An 18348-nucleotide genomic window follows, 5' to 3' on the forward strand; every position below is an offset into this window, starting at 1 on the left:
GAATTATTCAAAATTTCATTGCAAAGCAAATGACTCGTGATTGAAATTTTCAATTTATCCAAACAGTTAAGCTAGGATTTGGAAAACCGTAAAGAAAAAAATTACAAGGTCTTGCAAGCCTAAGTAATGGGCAACCTTAGCAAAAGGTGGTGCTTGCCTATAACATCTAACACCGTTGGAAAATAACATCTGTCCTGCTTCTTGTGGCTCCTCTAATGATGTTTTTACAGGAAGTGTGTTATTTTACAGATAACTTTATGAATCACTTCTGATTTTGCTACAACAGAATGAAAACAGGAACATCATACACTGAATTCTCTGATTGCTTCACATGTCTAACCTACAATATCAGCTTCTTACACTCTCCTTTTGATACTCTACTGGAATTTAACAAATGAAGCAGAAATTAATATTAATGGAAAAGTAGAAATTATCATACATTTGTTCTCTGCTTTCATCAGGTGTCAGACACTGCAGGAACAGACGCCAATTTAAGAATCTGAACAGATTTAGATAATTTCCTCAATCCTTGATGGTTATAATTAAATTAATTCTGGGAATCTGCACTGACACTTCTACCACACTGTGAACGTGGCCTCCTAGCTCCTAATTACAGAGATTTTCATGTTTCCTCTGCCACCTAGAATTGTGTGGGGACCAAAATCATGCTAATTTTGTGGCTGTAGTGCTGCAGAAGGATACACAGAGGGAAAGGTCTGCCTCTGTCTCCAAAAGCCACCCGTAATCCTCTCTGTGCTGAACCACATGTAAGTGTCAATAAGCATAATCGGGAGCATGGGGGCAGCATAGCTGGCCAGGCAGGGCAGTAAATTTAAGGAGCCACCACCCTGTGTGGCACCCTGCCTTTGAAAATAGCACACTACTAAATAATGCATGCTGGTATGCTGGCCAAGTTAGCCTCACCTTGCCCAGACCTGTTGGTACAATGTGCTTTTTTGTCTGTCTGGAAGTATTCTGGGCCTTAGCAACCAGAGCTGTCTCTGCCCTTGGGAGCTGAGACAGAAAAGGCTTGCAGCCACACAAACAGAAAGTGACACACCAGTCTAAGTACCATATTTGAACCAAATTTCTGCCACTTTTGCTGGTGTCCTTCTTAGCAGTAGGAAAAGTCTGATGTCCCTAGCAATGTTGAGGTGCTGGGGTCATAGCTTTCTGTGGTGCTTCTGCAGCATACGGATGAGATGTATTTCAGTGTGACTCTTTCATCTCCCACATTTAGCTCAGTGAAGTAATGTTAGAGGTGGGTTCCTTGTTAAAGATATCCTTCCAGGGAAGGGAAGAGCTCTTTATTGCTTTCTCATTCTTTGCTCACTTCTTAGCTTTTTCCTGTTCTCCTGCTCTGGATTGATCATTCACGCTGATATGATGATAAGACATTATTTTGATGATGAAAGTTTTAGTCTAAATACTCACCCAAGTGATGAACTGGTATGCAAATACTCAGACTCGGTGACATGAATGTGTGGAGAAATCTTGCAGATAGTTGACCTACTTGTGAAAACTCTGAACAGTTGCGTAGCTCTTTTCAATGACATCCTTAGCCCTTGGTATGATACTGCTCTCCAAGATGGAAATTTGCAACCTCTTTCTTCCACAAGGACAACTTTGATTAGTGAGAGTCAAGGTGAGCAGCTATGGAACTTGACTATATCCTGGCTGAAAAAACAATGGGATTTTCTCAAACCACACGTACTCATGCACACCTGATCTGTGTGAACAAAAACAACTTGTGTTTTAGTATCGTTGGTGTTAGTGCGGATGATAGAACAAAGGTGACATTCCTTGGGCCTGAGATCCACAATTTATCTTGAAATCAGGTTCAGCATAAATAACATGTGTAATGTTTCCTCTAAACTGACAATGGATCCTGATTAATGATTAATAGTATCTCTAGATGTTGAAGGACGATTCATTCCCTGTGCTTGGTAAACCGAGCACTGAGAGTATATCTGTTGGGAAGGAGATTTATGGTGAGCCCTGGAACCAAAAGTGAACAGAGACTGGAAAATTAATTTCACATAGACCTCTGAAAAATCACAGAATAAAAACGCTCAGCAATTCTTGTGCTTTATACATACAAATTAATGAAACCCTGGAAGTTTCCTATGTTACTACCTGATGATAGACGACAGATCATATTTTTATTTAGGCACCTCATTTCCTGCTCAGGTTCCTGGTTGCAATGTGGCGAAGTCACTTGCGCATAGTCAAGGACAGATTTGGGCTCACAATTCTCAGAACTGTCCATAAAGCACAGATATTACATGAGGAAACAGCGATTCCGTGCTCTTCACCCAACACAAGAGGTGAACTGATGACTGGATAGTGAAAGGCCTCTAATCCAACACCCAGCCTGTGGCTGGGAAGAGCAAGCAAATATTTTGCCTGACTTCCATGTACTGTGGAGTAGATGCCTTAAGAAAGGTTTTAGCTCTCCCCCGCTGGTCTGAACCATCAGAATTAGGAAGTTTAAAAGCAGAGAAACACTTATCTGCTGATTTTCTACCTTGTTAATCTTCCTGAAGCTGTTCTTTTGTACTCATCCCTATGTACACCTACACTGAAGATTTTTTCCTCATTTTCTTTTACATTCTCTCGGATACCCAGAGAAGCTGGAAGACCTAGAGACTCCCGCTTGTGCAAACTCATTCATTTCACAGGACTCTCGAGGTATAAAAAGAAAGAATCAAGCCCATGATATTGTCTCATCCAGTCCACCTCTCTGGAAGCACAGGGCTATTACCTACCATGCATCTTCTCATGTTATTTTCAGACTAATTTTAATTTAGGACATTCCTGCTCTTCACTTCTCCTCATTCTAATTATAATCTCCCTATCTACCTGAAATAACCTCCATTAAAAAAATAAAAAAGGATGGTCTTAAAAAAACAACTACAAAGAAATCAATCCCTCATCCATTACCAGGTTTCTCTTTTGTTCTGGAGCCACACGTGTAACCCGGTTAGACCTGTTCTCTTTGAATACTGAGGACTGAGCTGGCCTTATGCAAATGTTCCCAACCTCGTCTTCGTTGTTGTCGTTGCAGACCCAATCAAATGAACAGGAAGTGACCTAAGGAATTCCCCTATTGGCTGCCTGAGTGTTCAGCAAAATGTTTTAAAATTAATATCACATCCATTTATCTTCACTCCTGGGAGTCTTTAGGAGAGATAACCTAGTACCTGTGTTTACCCAACCTACTGTTCTTTAGAAAGTCTTCCCATTGCCTCAGTTAAGGATTTCCACTCCAGAATCTGCAGCTAAATGAGGTAAGGTGTTTGGTTTTTTTTTTTTTAATATACTTCCTTTAAATTAACACCCATGAAAAAAAAAAAAAAGAAAAAAGAGAGAAGTGTCTACTGGACTCATGCCCACCCTACTGAGCCCCTCCCTTCCCACTTTGGAACAGCAGCTAAACTAATTTGATCAAAAGGCTTTTTAACGTTACAATAAAGACTTCGGTTTTCCTATTTTGAACTTGCATCTTACTTATGTTTAAATAAGCCTGTTGTGTTTATGTTTGATTGGGGCCAGACCTGCTGCCTTTACTCACCCAGAATGTCAATGACCTCAAATTGAGCCAGTGGCTTCATCAGAATTACTCAAAGTCTCTGATGTAGCTGACAATATTCTGGGTCCTAAATCTGCTGTCTTTGTCCCCAGAGAGGTCATCTAATCAGTAAGGTGAGGGGTGAGAGAGTAAAGTGGACCTTCTCAATACCCCTGAGAGTGCTGGTGGCACGGAACAGGGAGACACTTTACAAGGATGTTGTTTCTGTTGCTTTTAGTGATGAGGATGGTGATGGTGATTGTACTGATAGCGAAAAATCCAAAAGGAAATTTATAATTTGGCCCATTTTTGGCCTCAAGTCAATTTTGTGGCAGTTCCAGTGGCAAGTGGGGTTCTGTTGCTCTTAGTCCCTTCTAAGTGTAAGCACCCCAGAGAAGCCGGCTCAAGCGCTGAGTAGGTAAATACAGTGTGAGCAGAGGCCTGCAGTGTCTTTGCTTGTTTAATTTGTTTCTCTTCCAATGGTAATTTTATTTGAATAGAACCAGAATTGGCCCCTTAAGGTATAGACACAGCAAGAAAGAGACTTTTAAAATTCTGTTTAATGGTAGATGTGCATGTAAAGAAAAAGTTGCTCAAAATCTACACTGATTGTGTAAAACATATGTGATGGGCTTAGTGATAAACATTTGTATTTCACTGCATGAGAGATTTTAGGCAGATACTCTTGCATGTATATAGTTAGAGTTATTGAATTTTATCGGTAACGAGATTTTAGATTACTTCATCTAAACGTGTAATACGTCACCTTTGCTTCTAAGGTATATCCAACTATCATTTTTCATATTCTTTTTGAAATGAAATCACTTAATAATGATAGAAATGAACACTGATGTAAAAGTTTCACTTAATGATTTTATTTGTACCTGTATCACATGGAACTGTGTTAAACATACCCTCTTATACCGGTATTTCCTGTAATTTGTGAAAACTTTAGTGGGGTAATAAAAAAATGCACTCCTTTAAGTTCTGTTTTGATAGCAAATTTGTGGGTAGCAATTTAAGCACTTTGCTGTCATTTATTTTGCACTGCAGAGAGTACCAGAGCTGGAAAACAGAGAGGGTTTATATTTAATGCAGATGTGGAAACCAAAGAAAACAGTTGCAATTAAAACTAGAAAAACAACAGGATTAAGCTGTTTCACCAACAAATATCACAATTAATGACAGTTTAATTCCTGGCCCTTACAGGTTTTAAAACCAGAAGTGATTGTGGTGATAACAACATAGGACTTCCCAGAATTTTCAAGTTTAATTAGGTGGCTTGAAGTAGAGCTTATCTTCTAGAAAACTTCCAGTCTTGAAAAAAAAGTCCAGAAGTCCAATGATGGGAAATTCACCAGAATGTTTTAATTAACTGCTTAGATATCATTCCTCTAAAAATATTTCGTCTCATTTTCAGTCTGACGTGGTCTAGCTTTAGCATTCAGCCACCTGATTTTGTTATCTTTTGATGGCTAGTGTGAAGTTTCCCTGAGTGGCAAATTTCTGTTCCTTGTGTTGGTAGCTGTGTGTAGCTGTGAACAGCTTATCCCTTAGCCTTGTTTTTTGATAAATATGGTAGTCAGAGCCCCATAGGCTTTTCCATCTCATGGAAAAACCTGCGCCAGTTTCACCGTAAGCAAGCTTTTCCATCCTTTAATCCCTTCAATGGTTCCCACTAATTTTTCAACATCCAGTGTGAAGTCCGGGTGTCAGGAGAGGATGCAGGCTGTAGGAACAGCAAAGCCAACCAGAAAGGGAGTGTGAGTCAATATGTGTTTCTGCCCCCAAAAGTGATACCTCTTCCCAGAGGTGATGCCTACCTCATACTGGATTTCTGGGTCAGGAGTTTATAAAGCATGTTTGAGGCTTTCAAAGAGTCATCATCGTCTAGACCCCCTTCTCACCTCCATGCATTGGTCCTACATGCAGAGGCAATGTTATCATTAATAGTGCTTATGTTGTTCACTTGCTTTTTTTTTCATTTTATTTTTTTCATTTTTTTGCTAGTCCTATTGGTATTTGTAAAGCCCTTGAGATCAATAAAACAGTATACTCTTCCCAAGTCATAGTCATAAAAAATCCTGTATCAGAGCAGACTTGTGCTTGTTTGCCCCAGCAGAAATTAGGTAACCCTTCACAGCAGTTTATAGGGTGACAACAATTCTTATTATCCCAGTCATGGTGAGATCAGGTAATAGAACGTGGTCTGTTTAACATGGAAAATTATTATTCTCTTGTCACCCGAGAGAATATGGTGTGGTATTGACACAGTAATTTCGTATTACTTCAGATATTCTCAGGGTATTGTGAGTTTTTGGCAGTGGTGAAAACAGGCTATTGGAGAGCTGGACAAAGACAAAATTAAATCATTTGGCTCCCACTGAACTTCCTTCTTCTTTTTTTTTTTTCATTCCTGGTGAATTTTATTGTTAACATCAGTACTTGTTCTGTCTGGGAGGTGCAAGGTAACAAATTGTGATGGAGAGAGTTCAAACTAAAAAGGAAAAATCATCTGGAGACACAGATGAAGAGAGATTAGGGAGGAAAATGAAGGATTTCCGTGTGTCTGTGTCCAGACAGGACTGTTGTGTTAGCCTGCTGCCTCTCCCACAGTAAATTGCACAAAAAAATCCTGGGTGGATTAATTTCTACACCTGCTGAAAAAGTGAGTATTTATGGTCAATTCTTACAGAAGAGGATTAGAGATTTTATTGCCTCTGTGAGCTGAGAGAACTGTCCATGAGACATGACACCTTTCCAGAATCGTCCCTTATCTACCCTTCTTTGTTCACCCCTTCCACGCTCTTTATAAATGTGTCTAGCTTAGTCTCACGACCAAATCATTCAGTCTTCTCCCATGCAAACTTTCCACTGACTGCAGCATTACCCAGATTTGTTTTGCGGAGTCCACGATTACATGCTTTCTATTGCTGTTGGCGTGCTTCAGTTCCCACACCAGTGCCCGACCTGTCTCCAGTACAATGAATGCCATTTCTGAGTACTGGAGCAACACCCCGTGGTACCCAGACAGTGGGACAGACCTGTCTGGCTTAAAAATTGGTCAGTGTGCTGAGACTAAGAAACAGATAGATGAATGACCCCTTCTTGTTCTGATGGTAGCATGACCACCCTTTAAAGGATTTTCTATGGTCTTGCAGTGCTCTCTTTCTCATCAGCCTTCCTACAGTTGCGAAGTAGGTCCTTCTTGTCAAGGACTAGGCAGGCGTTCCTGCGGCAAGCAGCACATAAAAAGAAAAGGGTCACAAACGTAATTGTCTGTTGTCATTGCTAATGACACATGATGTTAGGATGTGGTAGAATCAAATATAAAGGCTTTGCTGTACATGAGGAAATGAACAGAAATGCTAACAATTTCTGTAGCTTGCATAGATGGCAATGTTTAGAGAAGTCAAGTCTCTTTCCAGTCTCACAACTTAGCTATTGCTAAACTTTCAAGCATAAACTCAGCGAGTTTTCTTCCTAATGGTACAAAGTGCCTTGTGGGCACCAAGGAAGTCCAACACAATCTTCAGCAAAGCCCACTGGCTTCAGCCGCTCAGCCAGCCTTGAGGATGCTGCAAGATCTCTAACTACAAATGTCTGTTGCTCTTTCTTCCTTTCCCTGCCTTCAGCTCACTCTGCAGCTTGCACATATTTTGCCCCCTGATGAACCAGGGACTTTTTTCACTAAATCTTTGTGAAAAAAGTACGTTACAAACTTGGTAAGGGTGAAATTTATAAGTAACACTGATAATAGGGTAAATTAAGAAAGGTTTGTTCACACAGCTGGCATATGGAAAATAAGGATTAACTTGTAATCTATGGAAGTTACCAGTCTTTCTTAGTATGAGAGTTCGTTTGAGCTTTACTAGGGATGCAGCCTGAACCAAATCCGTCGCTGAATGCCTAAAATGCTTGGGACATTTGTTGGTCATTGGCCTATAGATGGGTGAGAATGAGTAAACATGGAGTCATGTAGCCAGTGGAGCAACCAACTTGCATTTGGCATTTTGCATGTCTCTCTATGAGGAAGATCCCTCAAAGGCTCCCTTTCGAAAAGCTGACATTGCACATGGTTATCATTACCTATACTTTTGCTGATCTTGTGAAATGTGCTCCACAGGAAAGAGTATGAGAACTAGTAGAAAAAACAGCTAGCTGGGGCTGGGTATTTGCTGGTTATAGACCAAGAAGACAGGACATTAAAAGAGGATTGCTCTGCAGTAGTGAAAAGAAAGCCATTCTACTTACACAATCTGTGAATACAAAGAATAAAATATTTCTCCTATTAGGGAGGAAGGATAGAGACATAATGTCTTGAATATTTACTCTGCTCACTATCAGATGTAGACATAAAAGTTTCCTGAGCCCCTACAGATCCATAAGGATTGAGTTCCTATGTGTTAAAATACACTCTATCGTCCAAATTACTGATGCCATCATCAAAAAAATGTTTCTGTTTTTTAAAACTGCTCTGGGTTTTCTTTCATCTGGCAGTGAGCAGGTAACTAATTCATATTGCTATATAATTAACGATCCTGTGTAAAACTGCCCAAGATGCAATGGTCAGGAATGAGACTAAATGCACAATGTAATGATTACCCCCAAACTTTCTTAATGATTTTTACTGAAGCATATAATTATTATTGCACAACAGCGTAGAAGCTTGCATCTTGATGATGCACTTTCAAAGTATGCTTGGTTAAGCAATTGTCTCATAGATTGGCATGGCTATGAAGGGGCTTTATCAGGGAGTCAAATTCTGACACATTGAAGGGTGCTGTTCTCATCTCTTTTGCAGTGGGATCTGCCACACAACTCAGACATCATTTGTAATGTTCCCAGGCAGCTGCCCTGATAGAGGAAGATGAAAAAGGTTTTAGAAGACTGAATTAATAGGTGATTAGACAAGTGAGATATCCTTAGAGACTTATCAAAAGCAGGATGTACAAAGTGAAATAGATACAGGTTTTTCCTTCATTTAGTGACTTGTAGTTATCTTTACCCTCCCTAAGACTTTTTTTGATGGATCTGTTATACTTTGTGAGAACAGGTAGAAACTTCTCTTCCTCCTTTAAAATCTCAAATGATTAAATGTTTTTGGAAGATAGTCAAATTATAGTCAATCCAGTAAATCTTTCTCAGTCTGTCTGTAGCCACTCCCGATACGCATGCAGTCACACAACCACGCTGAACAAAGTACGTGCACATGCACATCCCTTATCTCCTGTGTGGGCTTTCTTGCTTTACTTTTTAAAATAGGAATTCAAATGTTTACCCCATATTCCACCAACTTTGTGTGATAATCTGAAGAACTTCATTTAATCCTTGAAAATACACAGCTAGTTGTGTTACGGTGTATTTTGTCAGCAGGTTTAATGGTCAACCTGTGTTGTCCTCCAGCAAGCGAGGGGCTCCTCATGCCTAGAGCCCAAGCGCGGGTTGTCTGCGACTTCCACGCCTGCTGTTTTTGCCCTGTGCCATAGTCGGCTTTCTTGCAGGAGCATGTGCATGGCCTGAGAGCTGCTGTGCCCAGGGCTGCCCTTCCCCGAGCCCCAGAGCAGCAGGTCTGCAGCTCTAGCAGCAGGCAGGTTCTGCTACATTCAGCATCAATGTATTGGAGGGATGCAGAGATTCAAGGGTGTTAACAGTCAATGGTACTATACACGTGAAAAGTTAAGGAGGTTTGAGGGAATTTAGAACCAAGGTATCAGCCTGCCTTATGATATAACACATCTTCGATATTAAAAATCTTATGAAGATTTAATCACTAAAGATATGAAGAAAGGAAGAAGAAAATCCCCTAAAAACAGTTTTTTTTGAAAGATCTCTACTAACTCCCCCTTTCTAGAAAAACATTGCAGTTGGAATAAATCAGATGGTAATAAATCTCCTTTTGAAGAAAATAGCTGTTTGAAATAGTCCGGAAATATTTTTATTGGTTTTGTTGGCAGAACCCGTTCCAGTTACCTTGAGGACTAAATGAGATACATACCTGCAGAGGGGAGCAAAAAGAACAGAGGGAACAGAGCTTTTTCCCCTGTTTCCTACTCCTCTGGCCTCCGTCCTAGAGACCTGCACACAAACCCCATAGTTGCAGTAAGACCTGGCACTCTTGTGCCACAGATAGATAATTGGAGATGGTGTTTTTGTTTGTATTACTGGTTACAGGCTCGTGATGGTATTCAAAAGAAGCTTCCTTGGCCAGTCAGCTGGTCTGATTAAACAGAAGGCAAAAACAAAAGAGAGAGAATAAAAGAAAGTAAATTAAACGAAAACAAAATAAATAAAAGAAATAAGGAGGAAGAGAAGGAATACCAGCAATTGGTGAAAGGTGAGGAATAGGATCACAAACTTCACGTCCCAGCAAGTGTTTGAGACCATCAAATCTGGTCCGCAGAGGCTGTGTTTCAGGATTTCCATGGCGAAGTCCCATGGAGGGTTCCCTGTTGCCCACGTGGGCAACAGCCATGTTAGGCAAGGCAACTGCTTCCAGCGCAGCTGCTCTGTGGTGACAATGCTGCCTGCCTGCAGTACTATTGCAGTTTAGTGTTTGACATTTTCTACCTTCTACAAACAGTTTTGCATAACAGGCTGAGTTGCACTTTTGTTACTTGGACAACTCGAATATAGGTTTTCACATGTCAGCTCATAGGGATGGGGATCCTCCCTCTCTGTTGCCAGGGAACTTGCTTTTTAAAGTTCCTTTCTTTCACTGTGATAAAAAGAAAAAGAAAAGAAAAAAAAAGCAGAAAAAAAAAAAAAAAAAGCATTGAAGTAGCCACAGTTCCATAGAACAGAAATTTTGAATTTCAGCCAGCTCTACTTAGGAATTTCTAGCTCTTTTTCAGGAATCATACATAGGTCAAGGGCAGCTTTTTGATTTAATGCTTCAAGTGTAGATTTAATTGTTTGGCTAAGTTAACATTCAAATCTCTACTAGGCACATAATAGCCATGATGCATAGAAGGGCCTTGCTTCAGTCTGAACAGGTCTCTGTTTTACAGAAAATTGTTTCTCTTATTTGGTACCTTCTCTTTGCCCTCAAAATACCCCATGATCATCCTAACTCATCTGCATGTTGAAATTTTTGCTGGAGACGTGATGCAATGGATAACAATGGAGCTTGAACTGGAGATATGAGTTGGACTGACTTGTCCACTGACTTACTATATGTCTTAAACAAATCATTTCAGCTCTGTGTCTCAATTTTCCTGTTTGTCATGAAGAGGTAATGTTAGTTCCTTCCTTCATTTCTGTGCTTTGTGCTATTTATCGCTTTCACTGTCTGGGGACTCTTTCTTTTCTGCTCTATGGTTATCAGTATTTCTCCCATCAACATAAATGCTTTTACAGTACATGAGCCCTGTAGGCTTGATTTTCAGAAGACCTTAAAACTGGCCCATTTTCCAGCTGAGGACCTACTTCTTGTAGAATTTATTTATTTATTTATTGGTAAAGAGCAGGTTAAGGGGTGGAGTGCATGTAGGTGAGCATGGGAAAGCAAACCCTCACAATGCTTCAGGTTTTCTTCCTCTCTCAAGAAGGGTCATCTACTGCTTAATTTGCTTGTAAAATCTACACTTAATTTTCTGCTTTTTCCTGGTGATTTTCAAACCTCTGTGTCTCAGCTTATTTTTCTTTATGTGCGACACCTCTTCTGACTTCACCTTTAGAAGACCGTATTACTTTGCCCTGTTGAGATTTCAGTTGATGGAAAAGTACGGTGTTGAGCTGTCCTCCTGACACCAGGCTGTTCTGTAGCAAAGTACTATTTATAAAGCAGGAGAGAGTTCACGTAAGAATTGAAAGAGTACATTTGTACAAAACCCAATGGGAAAAGCTCTATCGTCAAACCGGCCCAGGCTGTTGAGGCAGATGCCTGGCTTTGCTCTTTTGTTTATATTCCAACAAATCAAAGCTGACCTGTGTTGTTATCGGAGTAGAGCAGCAGGTGCAAAAAAATAACTCTGCTGCCAACTCAAACGAAAGGGTAAGGCTAATACCCTCTGGGAGGTATTGAGAAGATAACAGAGAGCCATGCCAGCAACTGAATTAACGGCTCTATTTACGGTGGGTTTTACTTAACAACCTGCTCCCAACACTGACACATAAATACTCCATTGTATTGTTTAATGCAACCACTGGAGAAATCAATGGAAATGGGATGGGCAGCTCACTGTGCCAGCTGAGGAGGAGAGGCGCCATGAAAGTGTTGCTCCTCTAACCACAGGCAGGAGAGGGGGGAAAGCTGCTCTTGGCTTTTACAAAAGCAGGGAGATGTTGTTTCCCACTGTTTCTCCTTGCTTTACCTGTAGAAAGTGGCTGCAGAGCACGGAAACTTCACTCCCCCCATTTTCTGGCTGCTTTTAATGAAGGCATGGAACATAAATGAGTGCGTCAGCCACTGTCCCAGTGCCACGTGGCTCCGGGAGGCACAGGAGGCACAGGGCTTCCTCGAAGTCCTGGCTGTGTGGGGCGAGTGAGCCCATGGCTACACCCAGGGGTGAAGCAGGCAGCTCTGTGCAGCCTGTGGAGTGGGATGCCAGGGCAGTGGTCTTGCACTCTCTTATTCTTTACGCAACAAACACAGTATGAAGAAACCACATGGACACAGCTGGGCTGCAAATAAATGCACTTACTAAACACATACAAACACGCAAGACTGAATGGCAGTCAAAGTAATGGTCTGCCTGACAGCAGGTTTCAGAAACAGGGTTAGTGAGCTCTATTGAACTATTTCAGCGATAGCTGCCTGTTTGGCAACACATTCCTTCACAAACACCTGCCCACTTTGGGATACTTCATAGTCTGGAGGGGCGTGCAAGAGGAGCTGGCATCCTGGCTGGAGATACCGTCATGCTGCTGGGATCAGTATTCCCCAGCTTGGCACTAGGGAACACGCCTGACCCAGCCAAAGGAGGTAATAGGCAGCCACATAAACCCTCCCTAACTGCTGCAACTAATAATCCTTCCCATCATGAGCCCTGTACTGCCCCTGCTATGTCTCCTCCTTGAAACAACCTTCTGCTCTCATGCCAGCAAAAGAGTGCGATCAGTTCGCAGTTAGGTGGGTTACAATAAGGTATAAACACTACTGTTGACTGGCTTAGACCCCCAGCAAGCTGTGCTTGGACCTAGTTTAGGATAAAACACTTAACTCTCAACTTCCATATCCCCCATCCTAGCTAATTTGTGCTGTCTCCTCATGTAATTAATGAAGAAATACTATTAGTTCATTAATTGAATTAATCAATTCATGTAAAAGAATAATAGCCCCACCGGCAAAATTTGCACGTTAATCATGAGAAAGAAGCAGATTTTAAGTATGAAGATCTTAAAGGAATGAAATTTATATTCAAGATTTCATCTCTATTCTTCTCAAGAGCAGGAAGTTTTCCAAATACTCCAGCTGGATATCTCTCCTGCTAGTAGTTTGTGGTACAGGAGACAAAAAAGCAAATGTCTGTCTTTACCCTGAGTCAGCTTCTGGACTAACTGAGGAGACGTTCATGGCTGTAATGTCCTAGGAACAAGACAGGCACCACACCGATGCGCAGCAGTCTCTTGGCTGGGTTGGCTGAGCGTCCTGACCAGGGTGCTGGCAGGAAAGGGACGCGAAGGCTCAGTCCTCATGCCGAGAGCTCACCTGTGCCTGTGTCTATGGGGCTGCTCTCCCCACCAGGCAAATCTCTGGCTTACCCCTCCTCACAGTGACCCCCAGGGCACCTTCCCTTTTGTGGTGTCCAACCCATGTTCCTTGTTCTGTGCAGTTCTCACATAGAAACCATCCCCAAAGAAGAAAACTGCAGTTTCTGAGCAGTTGCTCTTTATAAAAATGCAATGTATGAAACCAAGTTAAAAAAAAAAAAAAAAAGAGAGAGTAAAAAAGGATCTTTTTATTTCAGAAATAGACAAATTAGTAGTTGTTACTGCAGAAAACCAGACTACTCCTTTAACAAAAGAGAAGTGCTGGTTGTGATAGAGGTTGAAATATACTTCTCCATGAAATCCTGGCTGCTGCAGCAGCATATGTCAGACTCTGTGTGTCTGAGTAGCTGTTACGTTGTAAACATTTCAGCATCTAATGAGAGCCAAACATGAATACAAACACAATTATTGTCATTATTCACTAATAACCAAAGAGTCACATGGGCTACGTTAGTAGTATAGAAAGCAGGTCTCCCAGTACAGACTTGGTCTTTAAGGCAACGCAAAGAGAAGCTGTCGTGGAAGGTAGAGGGAAGTGGTTGGGGAGCCAGAGCCAAGGGAAAAGGAGAAGGTGTTAGAACACGATGGTAGTATTTTGTTAGCTGATGAGGTTCTTGCCTAATTATAGACAGGTAGTTTGTCAAGCTACAGGGGCATCTAGAGTGCTTTTTGGCCATTTGTGTATTTAGTGTATTGTAAGCAAAAGAAAGGTGTTTAGTAAAAGGAGATTAGGGAGATGAGCTGGCTCCTGGTTCGAGGAAGGATGTACCAGAGAGATAGGAAGGACATGAAAGGAGGTGTGGAGTTGTTCCATGAGGTGTGGTATTAAGTGCTGAAAGAAGAATAAAGAGCAAAGGCAGTTTTTCCCATTATTGTGTTTTCCAGGACTCTGTATCCCTGAGGCAAGACTGATGAATCTATTGCAAATGACTTCTAAATACTCAGGAGAAAATGGCTGACCCAAATTATCATGAACTTGCTGCAGCGATGCAGACAGTAATAAAGGGAGTGCCATATGCCGGTCAAAGCCGTGTTTTGCAGCACCAACTCCAAAGAAAAAAAAAAAAGAGAAAGAGAAAAAAGCCTGCTTTTTTTTTGGCAGTTGTTTGCAAACATATCTACCTGTTTCAAGTGTTCTAAGAATATGTCCGTGCAAAAATGACATAAGCATTTATTACAAGAAATAAAACCTTTTCTTGTCTTGCTTTTGATTTAGCTGTGTGACTCGCAATTCCACTAATAATGTACAGATCTGTGCACAGATCTTCTGCAAGAAGAGAATGAGCTTTTTGACAGCAAAATAAATGATGCTATTTTCTTTCTTATTCAAAAACTAGTGGTATGGCACGAAGAGGCACATCTAGCCTGTGATGTGAAAAGGAAGCATGGATCCCAAACACAGGATCCTTGTTCAGAGGCAGGTTCCGGTTCACTGTTTTCCTCTGCTAAGGTAACATAACTGTGGGTAAAATTTGCAAAAGTGCCAACCTTTGGCAGTTAGCAGTGTAAGGCACATCTGTGCCTTGAGGACTCTGCTTGCAGTTGGCCTTCTGTTTGCTTCTGATTTAGAAAAACAAACAAACAAACAAACAAAACCTGTGTTGAAATCCTCTCTTTTATTTTCATTATACTAACTAGTACCTTGAAAATTGAAGCCAGTTCATATTAAGATTGTGGATTATGAAAAAAAAAAAAGGGGGACAGAGAAAAAATAACCTATGAGACTTTGCATATAATCAAGTAAATTTTTGTTTTTGCATTCATAAAGTGAACTTTGTTCTCGCTCAAAAAGGAAACTGAACTATGGTTTTGTCTTTAAATTACATCGTAAAAGAGAGATAAGAACCAAACCCAAACCCTGGAGCAGAGGGGTAGCTCAGATACAGATCTAGATCCTAGCTTTTCTACTCAAGCTTCTCTTTAGTTAAAATATATATGCAAGATTTTGAAGCATCCATATGAACATGTTAAAACAACCACCACATATCTCATACAAAAGTTGCCTTGTAGTGCATCATGAAAATCAGATCTTTAGTAATAAAAGATTCCAACCAAGCTTTATTTGATTTGGTTTATCGTGATTCTATCTGTAATGTAGGTAAATGCTAAAAGCTTCTTTTCTATTCATCTTCCTTTTTCTGGTCTTTCAGTTTACCTTTATGTATACATTTAATATACCAGGTTCAAAGAAAACAAAAGAATAAACCCAACTCTTCCTTTCCAAAAGCCCACAACAGCAAATGATCAAGGTCTCAATATATTCTCTGAAAGCTCACCAAGAGCCAATTTTGCACATGCAAAGGTGGTTTTATGCATATAAACCACAGCTGTACACACCAGAAATACAGAAGCGTAGGAATGCATAGTTCAGAGGAGTGTAGGAAGGAAAAAAACTTGGCCCCAAAGCCCCAAACCAGAATCTGGAATACAAAGAGTTCTGGAGATTATTTAGAAAATTTTCTTATAAAAATGATTCCTTGAACTTTACACTCACAATGTGATTCAGTAAACACATTTTGTTACTGTGGCCTAAGGGTGCCTATGATGGACTGGAAATGAAATGCATCAAACACCAAGTATGTTATACAACAAATACTGAGCATGATCATAATATTTCTTCACTGGAGTTTTCATCAAAGCTTTCAAGTAGTTTGGAAACAATTTTTCATGGGGTATGTTTGCATTGACATAAGTGGTGAGTCTTGAGATTATCCTCAGCTTGGTCAAGCTGTATAGGCTGTCATCTGAAGGGTACCTTGCAGGTCATAGCAAAGTGGTCCTCAGCTGAGCTTTTTGTTGTGAAGTGGATCCCTGCTGGGAATCAGCCTGCAGATGAGTTGTTTCTTCTGAGGATTCTGTCTGCTTTTTGTGTGCTAAAACAAAGGGATGGAAACAAGGAAGCATGTGATGATTGTGTGTGGATCTGTGTGGTCTGGAGAGATCCTAAAAAGCTGCAGAAAAGGTCATCTGCAAGTGAGCTCTGGCAGAGATGTATCTTATCTGGGAGTCTGGCATAGACACCGAGGATGAATGTGAGACCTTTGCAAACAGACAGAGACCACAGGGCAATCTTAGGGTCAGCCCTAACCGTATTTATATGCACAGCATCTCAGAACTAAACACAGGTACCCCGGTAGTAGTGCACAGTAAAGGAGAGAAAAAAACAGGAGACCCAAAGCTCACGGTAACATGCAAACAGGCTGTCAACATTCATGTATTCAGTTTGTGCCTGCCCTTGCTGCTACTGGAGATGTAAAATAGGTGGTTGGCATGCAAAGCAGCTAATTGATCTTATACATTACAAGTACAATGCAGTTGTGTTTCTGAAGTAACCGAATGTGTAAAGCAGGTCCACCTGCTTTATTGCGCGTCTCCTTTGTTTCCAATGTCTTGAAAACTCAGCCCACTGTCACCTTTTGAGTTTTCAAGAAAACGATTAAAATCCAGATTCTGTTCCTCTGCAGCTGCAGTTATTACCCGGTATCATTTATTTTAGATTGCTGTTTAAGTGCTTGACTGTAATCCAAGGTGCAGTAATGATCTAAAATATTTAACATACTCTGTAGATACTTGTTCCATAAACTCCAAGCCCTGAAAAGCAGGGATTGTGTCTTCACTGTGTACATAACATACTTCAAAGCAAATAGGCCCAGGTGAAATCTACATTTGAAGTTCAGCCATGATGGTAAAAGGGGAAAAAATGGGGAAGGATTCCATAGGTAAATGCGCCAAGAGAGATCCACCCTTTTGGACACGCCAGGAGGAGCTGCACTGAGCTTGTCTCAGCTAGAAGTCACTCTTAGACTTTGCATAGCTTACGGGTGGAGTCATAGTTTAATAGTTTCAGTCAGTTTTGCCTTAGACATTTTTTTTTCTTTTTTTTTCCCCCCCCTTGTCTTTTGCATAGAGTACGTAGCTTTACAAACCAAAAAGCTGTATGCCTCCTTCCCCTATGGGCTCCACACCCCCTCATATTTGTAATTAATGAGACCCTTAGTTCAGTTCAGCCTTGTAATGTAAGCAACTGTACAAATCAATGTCACAGCAATCACTCTGGTTGTAGTACTTTAGGATTCACTCATTTTCTCTGCACTGCTCATTCTCCTTTCAGGCTGTGTTCAGCATTTTGCTGTAATTGAATACACACTGTTCTTGAAAGATTTGGGTTCAAAGAAAGGAGAAATTCATTATCTGGATGTTAAGATTCATTGGGGGTGAATGTGGAAAAGGGGATCAGAGTAATTTACCTTCAGAGCACACCTGTAGTGCAATAAAATAATTTGCATAGAGTGCACTATGCAGTGTTCAAGGTTCAAGGACTTGTAAATATGCTTTTCTGGATTTGCTCCATTGCCAGGCCATGGCTCCTTGCTCTTTCCGTTACCGCTGTTTACTCAGAGTGGTCAGGCGGTCAAGACAGACGAGAAGAACAGAGCAAGTGAGCTCCTGTTACTGCCAAGTCACTGGGTTGTGGCTCGGTCAAAGCTCCTCCTGACTTCAGCGAGAGCTTTAACTAAGAGAGGCCTTCAGGGTTTGGGCTTTGAATACCATCTGATATATTGAATGTAGGCGAAAGATCTTTTTTTTTTTTTTTTTTTTTTTTTTTTTTTTTCTGGATGCACTCATGCCCTCTAGTAGGACTCTCTCTGGAAAGAATGTTGCTGAACACCAGCACACAGCTATATTTAACCTCGCTGATTAAGTAAAGTGTTATTTGCTTCCTCTCATAACTGTGCAGTGTTCCTGGTAGTGTTTTAAGACATAAGAGGTGCCAAAGGTGGCACCTCTTCAGTAAGAAAGAATGGAAATGTGTGTGCAGATACACACAAAGATGTATGTGTGTAAATATGTGTATATAAATATGTATTTGTGTATATGCACACAGTATTTCATATGTGCTTTCATTTTTAATGTACCATCTTAGTCAGTAGAAAGACAGATCCTCAGATCTATATGTTGTTTTCCAAAATCTCGTCTCAGCTAGAATCCCTTTTTAGCATGGTTTCCTGAGGAAATGAGGCTTTTGTGGTTATTCTGTCTGCGTGTTGGCTTTTGCATTTGGC

The 18348-nt window shown here is 40.8% G+C and overlaps 1 protein-coding gene across 1 annotated transcript in view; it reads left to right on the top strand.

Annotated features, from left to right (window-relative positions):
* The first annotated feature begins 3089 nt into the window (after positions 1–3089).
* Positions 3090–18348, top strand: part of EHF (ETS homologous factor) — a 34834-nt gene continuing 19575 nt past the window's right edge. The window contains exon 1 of the mRNA XM_040559610.1: positions 3090–3290. The gene's annotated coding sequence lies outside the window, so the exon portion shown is untranslated. The remainder of the gene's footprint in view (positions 3291–18348) is intronic.

The sequence above is a fragment of the Cygnus olor genome, chromosome 5 (genome assembly GCF_009769625.2).
Source record: "Cygnus olor isolate bCygOlo1 chromosome 5, bCygOlo1.pri.v2, whole genome shotgun sequence".
NCBI lineage: Eukaryota > Metazoa > Chordata > Aves > Anseriformes > Anatidae > Cygnus > Cygnus olor.